Raw genomic sequence first — 7488 nt, forward strand, 5'->3', positions numbered from 1 at the left:
AGAGTATTTAAATTATGAAGAAAAGCTTGTTGCTCTATAAAATACTGGAGAAATTGTCCAAAATCAGATTATCTGTGTGAAAATGTGATCCCTCTTACTCTGCCAAAATCAGAGAGAAGCAAGGTGCTTCCTTGTACAACTGCTAGTGAACAAGCTAATGCTTCTGGGTTTTGTGGGGCGAGAGGGAACTTTCATGTATCAACTCATTTCTATTCAAAATTTCCAAGCAATTTAAAGGTAATATCTGCAATTTACCATCTGAGTCTTTCCTTCTCTGCCTTCTCTTGCCCCCCATGGTCAATAAGAGACATCTCTCCCTTGTGTCCCTGGAAAGATACCAAAATGCAAAATAGTAATTTGAACATGAGAAGGACATAGCACCTATTCTCTATCAAACTGTGCTCAAACCTCTGATAAGCAGATTACAAGTAATGCAAATTTTAGACCAGAGCCCTTTCAAAGTGCACCCAAGCAAGGGGAACATGTTCCTTCTTTTGAAATTCTATTGTTAATTGTTCATTTTAGTAGAACAAATCTTTTCTGATTCATTGACCTGAAAACTAGCATAAATCACAAACAGACAGAACGTCTCTTTATTTGTCAAAGAAACCAAGGAGTCCATTTCAACTTACAAGAAGCAATATAAAGCAATATAAAGCTATTGAACGATAACAAAGGCAAACAGTGTAAGTCTTATCATACTGAAAGGATTATTATTAAACATACAACAGGTTGTAAGGATCAGCTTTAGTACAATTACCAGACATGCTTAGCATTTCTACTTACTTAAAATATTCCTTATGGCTCACTAATATCTGGGAGACTCTTGTGCATTTTATGGTCGATTTTATGGCTTGACTATATACACACACCCATTACCCCAGTGTTGTGAAATGACTGTTTGGTGTGTACCTTAATGATTTCCATAGTGTAAGGATTAAAATATCAATTTTGTTTCTATGGTTACAGATTTGCCACATAGTATAGAGCTGATTCAGCCAAGAATTTTCAAGTTAATCTATTAACACTTCACAAAGAATTAAATTGTGTTTTACTAAACCATTATATTGCTATAATGTAACAATGTACAATAGCCTGGAACACATTTTCATCTAAAATGCTAACCACACACGGGATCAGTAATCCCTGAGCAAAAGAGACATTGAAATAAATTGTTTCAAGCAAAATAAAATGTTGATGATTGATCTGGTATTCCAGAAAGATATTCTCAAACTAGCAGCATGGCTTGTAATATTTTTTTTAAGTTTTAAAATCCTCTGAAAATATCAATTCAAAATAATATCTTCTACGTGCTGCTAGCACATTCCTATTCAACTGGGCCCCAGTTGTATTTAATTAAAGTCAATACAAAAGTCCAGTTGACTCTCGTGGGTGCAGGATATGGACCTTATGTCATTGGCTATGTGCTATCTTATAAGAACACTTTTTTTAAATCAAATGTAATATCAAGGGGGCTTTTTAAAAAATGTGTTTTAAATATATCCAAAGGGAAAACTGTAAGGAAGGAAAAGCATTTATACATTTCAACTAGTTATCAGTTTGAAGGTGACAATTCTGCTCTGATACATTATAAAATAAAAGTGCATTCTGAATAACAAGATGTACTTTTCAAGCAAATTACATAGTGCCTTTTAAAATTGTCTGAGGTTTTTGTCCATTACTTTTTTTGCATTGTAATTTCAGCCATCTTATTTCATCAGGAGTATACAACTGCTGTGATGTAAAAAGCTATTTCCACCTCAGATAACCTCAGCACAGTTCAGATCTGATACACTTGACTAAAGGGAAGCAGTCTTGGTTAACTGTAGCGTGGGCCAAAAAACAAGAATTCCAAGTTCATGAAAACTTTTGAAGCTTTGGTATTGGGTTTTATTCCTCATCAGCATTAAACAGAGACATTTCAAAATTGTTCACAAAAAATGTGAGAGAGGCCTGCCTCAGAATAGCCAAGAGTTCAGCGCTTAGTGCACTTGCTTGGGAGATCCCACTAGAAATCTGACAGGACTTGAACCTGGGTCTCCTATATTTTAGATGAACATCCTAACCCCTTGGCTGTTGGCTACTTTTAGGGGGGAATGTGCATGTTCTCTCCCTGGTTTTGGCTGGAAATTCCACCATTGACCTGAGAAATGTTCGTGTTGAAACTGATAAGTTTCCAGAGAAAGTTTTGGTTGTGAAATGAAATCATCATTTTCGAATAAAAACAATAATAGAAAAAAAAATCCCCACTAGCTGTAGTTAATTGCCAGTCTGCTGTAGTGTCTGAGCACCATCTGGCAGACAAAATAACCCCTATAAAACTCACTATCTGGAACTATGTTCTACTTTCACATTTTAACTTCTGATTTTTTTTAGAGTTAAAATTTGCCCAGTAGTATAGTTATTACCATGATAACATTAATTACACACTAACAACAAATGTGAGGGATTTAATGGCAGTGACTACAGCAGACAAGCTATCCCTTTTAAAATAAATAAATAAATAAAAAGGCTTGGAACCATATGAAGTCAGCAAGCCTATTTATATGCCTCTATGTTTTCACTTAGTTGCAGAGCCTGCTGTCAACTATTGTTTCATGAATCATTTTGCACTCTTGCTGCCTTCCATGAAAACAAAAGATTGACAAGCATCACCATTTTTATCTGACTATTGATGTTTCTTAGTCAAATCACAAATTTGCATGATGAAATATCATTATCTTGGTACAGGATAATCTTTTTTGAATTGTGGTGGTGATAACATTTTGCCCTTGATCAAATTTGCAAGTTCCTATTCTTTTAAAGGTACTATAATAATTTCACAGAGCTCAATTTTAATTAGGGGCCATTTTACCTTGGATTGTTCAATTGATTTCTATTGGAGTTTTTCATGGTGACACTAAATACATTTTAAATGGCAAAGGAGCAACATTCTTTCAGTTGTAACTTTGTACCGTGAAGTTTATATTCATGATAAGGAGTCTTGGGCCTCTATTAAAAGTACAATGAGAGAGAAAGACCTAGATCTATCCAAGACCATCAGAACCAGGTTCAAAAACACTCTAGAAAGCAAGCTCCTCTGATCGTTGCTTATCAGATACTGTCAGCCCTTAGGCAGTTCACAATATGAATTCTTTGGAGAAAATTGACTATTTTACATGATATCATGATCTGTTGTGTCGTCTGAAGTTTCCCCTGATCTTATACATGCAGAATCCAGAATTAGTTCCATGAACTTCTCCAAACATACAAGTGACAGTGTGTAGCGGTAGCAGCTAGCCCAGATGATATTGTTCAGGCAATGGATTAAGTGCAAGCAAAGGATGGAGAAAAGTGTGTTTGGGGTACATAGATCTGAGGTTACTTATGTAAACTAATTTATACCGTCAAAAAGCTTCAGTTTCAGCCTGGGATGTTTCTCCAAACTATGAATGGCTTCCTCAGAAACCTGCTATAAGTGAGCCAGTTTAGGGAGTCAGTCAACACTCTCTCCATCTGCATTTTCAGTCCTGAACTCAAGACCACTTACGTGTAGAGAAAGACTCAGCTTCAATTAAGTTCAGTGGAAAAATTCCAGTTGAGTTCAATGGGAGCTGGATTGCACCCCAAGTCTGCTCTGTACTGGGAATTCTATGCTCATTCTTTTCTTTTTTTTAAAAAAAAAAAATTAAGTACCAAAATATTCTACAATAAGGGCCTAAAACACTATAGCTCATCATAATATATACTGCAGAATTTTTGTTTAGTAACATAAAAAAGAAGGTTCCGTTTTTGAAGTAGACAATTCAAATTTAGAATTGTTTAAGTGAGGTATGCTCAGAGAAACCAATTATTTTTTTTTAATTTACAGACTGCCTTGGAATACTATCCTGCTATAACTAGAGCAAGTGCAATTTGCAAGTTCATGCAAATCCTTATTCAGTTTCAGTCCCTGGCCTGGGCTTTGAGTTTGAGGGTTAAAATGAACTCAGGAATTCAGAGTGAAAGTCAACAGCCAGCTGGGTCTTGCTAGTCTTGTGTCTTGACTATATGAAAGATTAATTTGGTTTTTGAAGCATTACCATAACTAATTAAGGGGTGCTCAAAACTGGGCCAAAGCTTGCTGGAGGAGTTTTGTGAACCTTTTTACAAATCTGTCCCAAGCTTTGGTTTGATTTATAATGAAATGTAAAAGTTTTGAGGATTTTTTGTGTATGAAAGTTCAGCTCTACTTCTAAGTCCCCTCTCTCCTGGCTGCTCACCGAAGCCCTGGCTGTGTTCATGCCTGATGGTGCAGAGAAATGCACATTGTGCCCATCTGGTTTGCTGTTCCCAGGGTCATTCACCTGAGGAAGGTGACTGCACAACTACCTTAAATGGAACTTTAATCTCCACCACAAGTGAAGGGTTGTATTGAATCAGTGCAGTCTCTAGTCACCTTATTTCCCTACCTGGACAGCTCTACCCACTTCTGGAGATATGCTGGCTTTCTGGAGCTCCTGGTAGAGAAGAGGTGGCAGGTGCCTTCTGCTTCCCCATTTCCTCCCCCCCTCTCCCCGGCCTTCTGCTGTGGGCCTTTTCCAAGGTCTTCAGTGTATTGGCTCCCAGAGTTCAATGCTGAACTGATGACTCCTTCTGCCTTACATCATGTTACAAAAGACATCACAACAACCACTATGCATATTCCTGATCATCTATCATTGTGTATAATGGATTAACAGTGAAACACTCCAGCATTATGAATGAATCTTCATTAATTACAACAAACACCAAGCTTGATGCACTCCAGGATATCTCCACTCTAATCAGGTTGACCTTTCACAATTGCTTTATTTTATTTATTTCCAAAGCTGTTATATATTCAATGTCTAGGTCCCCAAAGTAAATATTCTCAGCCACTGTCACATCAATATTCTCCAAATTACAATAACACCCACTGACAAATAACAAATTTGTGCTAGATTTTATGGTGGTATTTTGTTTCACTTTGAACAGAAAGCTGTTAATAAGATGTCCTGAAGTTTGGAATACTGCCAGCCAAGATGGGAAAGCATCATTTGGGAATGTTTGCAGGGTATGCACAATAGAGGAGTGAAGCTTCTGGCAAGAAAATAAAGAAAACACTGATGTAGTAGAGATAACTTAATTAAAAATTTAAAAACAAAAAGCAAAATATCTTGAACTCATGTTCATAAGTTTTATGGTCTGGAATGTTACCTGTTAGTTGGCATTGAAATTCATCCCCACAATTACCTTTGAGGTAAGTTTTACCTCTTTTTTTATAGAGGGGAAAACTGAAACTCAGAAAAACCATGTCTATAGAAATGTATCATTTGAACCCCAAGAATAGTTATAAGCCACCTAGATAAACACACAAGTGCCCCACCCATTTTACCTGTGTTCTAAGAATTGTTTGGAAAGCATAGTGTGCTTTCAACAGTTCTAGAATGGTTCAGTTTGAACTGATTTACTTCCAGTGTAGACAAAGAAAAGTAGACATGGTTCAACTAGTGTTTACCTGTACTGCTCCTGTACTGTGGCCTTTTAAAGTACCCCAGAATCCACTGCTCCTGGAAGCTGTGCCAGTAACTGTGCATTGGATATCCAGAGAGCTTTGCAACTGAAACAGTTTAGAACACTGCTATCATGGACATGAGGCAAACATGCGAGTGTTCCTTAATGGATTCCATATGGCTAGTATTACTGCACTGAACTGTCTATGCTTCAATCATTTCTATCCTGCCATTTCAAATATAAGTTCCATGTTCTAGTGTAGACACAGATAGGGAGGTCACGTGGCATATCCCAAGGCAGCCCAATGATTCATTCAAAGAGCCAGGATTTGAATTTAGGCGATCCTGTTCCCATGTTCATTCCTCTTTAGACAACACTCTTCCTGTTAAATTCAAATGCAAAAATCAGGTTACTACTGTGTAGTGAATGAACACCTTTAACTTTTGTTCAAAGTCACATCTTATTCTGGGTGTTAGTTTTTAAGAATTAGGCAATGATTTCTCTTTCTTTTTCATTGCTGTCCCCTTCCTTCCCCTCTCAAAGTTTTTAAAATGAAAGATCACCTTCATTGTATGACATCAGTGACAGATTCCAGTGACTGTTCAGAAAGAAGATGTTCAAAGTCATGGTATCATCCATAGTTGACTTTGTGAATCCAGAGTATAAAGTATTTAAAAGTAATTTAAAAGCACATAGCCTTCTAGTCAAAGCTCAGCTGAAAGGGGCTAGTTATCCCCTTTTTTTCCGTCCTTTGTTCACATTTACAAAAATTGCATTCCTTGTAGAAGTAATCAAAGACGCAGCAGGCACATTATGAATTACAGATGTTGTACTGTGAAGAACATAAATCCACACTGTGTAGAGGTCAAGCACAGAAGTTTATTACGTACAGCACTGACGGAGTGTCACCTCGCTTGTTAGGCTCAGAGACACTGTCAATCAATTGATTACAATGGAATATATGGATTTTCCAAGGGTGGGGGAAAGTGACAGGGTAGGCAGTCCCACACCCCCGGATAGGTTTAGCTGCAAGACATGATAGCACAGTAGCCAATGGTCAAAGATTACATAATGTCTCCGCCCATGTTCTCAAGTTGACAAATTAACATTTAACATTTAATTAGTACTTTAATTAATGTATTAGTATAAGATATATATGTTGAATTCTGATTTGGGGTCCATAGGAATGAAGTAGATCCTTTGATTGTCCAACAGATACATATCTAGGGGTAAAAGCAAAGAAACAGTGAAAGTATATGGCAATAAAGATTGTCTTTCAAGTTGTTCATTTGTGTTTTAAGGCAGGCATTGGTCCCTGGGAAAGGGAGGTGGGAGGAGGCCATATCTTATACTGACATGCTTGAACCTTTCATAAACTCAAGGTTGGATGTGTGGGAAGAACATCTCCCTACAGAAGAAACTAACACAACAGAAACAGGGCTTCTTTGTTCTATTTGCAACTTTGAATAAGACACAATTATTGCCCCCAACATCTGGCATTTTGCTGACTAGGCATATCTTAGCAAAAGCAAGGTTATCTTTGGTTATTCTGCTTTCTCTTAGCTATTGCTAGGCCTCTGACCTCCTGACCAAACTCTGGACTTTGGGCCTGTACACAAATCCATGTACCAGGTTATTACATCAGCAATGGATTTTAACCCTTCAACTGTGTCCTCTTACATACACAAAAGAAACAAAATGCTAAGAAAACAATTATCAGTTATAGCAGTGATGTCTCTCCCTCCATGGACACCTGTAGAATTTCTCATCATTCATGTGGAGCCTGATCCACAGCTCATTAAAGGGCTTGCCAATTAGTTCAGTGGGGTCTGGATCAGGCCTCTGGTCTGCCAGAAATCTTTCAAAATTTATGACCTATAGTGGAGTGAATTAGGTCTTGATTTTGAAATCTAATGTGTTTTAAAGAGAAGGTCTCTCTCTCTCTCTGTTCTCCGAGAAGTGCAGGTGAGGTCAAAAGAAGGGCCATATCTTTTT

General features: G+C 37.4%; 1 long non-coding RNA gene across 1 annotated transcript; it reads right to left on the minus strand.

Moving 5' to 3' along the window:
* Positions 1-693: 693 nt before the first annotated feature.
* Positions 694-6512, minus strand: LOC142070576 (uncharacterized). The gene is made up of 2 exons (XR_012666449.1): positions 5498-6512; positions 694-5079 (listed from the first exon to the last, which is right to left on the minus strand). It is a non-coding gene; the product is annotated as an uncharacterized LOC142070576 (long non-coding RNA).
* Positions 6513-7488: the final 976 nt, after the last annotated feature.

This window comes from Caretta caretta, chromosome 1, assembly GCF_965140235.1.
Source record: "Caretta caretta isolate rCarCar2 chromosome 1, rCarCar1.hap1, whole genome shotgun sequence".
NCBI classification, from domain to species: domain Eukaryota; kingdom Metazoa; phylum Chordata; order Testudines; family Cheloniidae; genus Caretta; species Caretta caretta.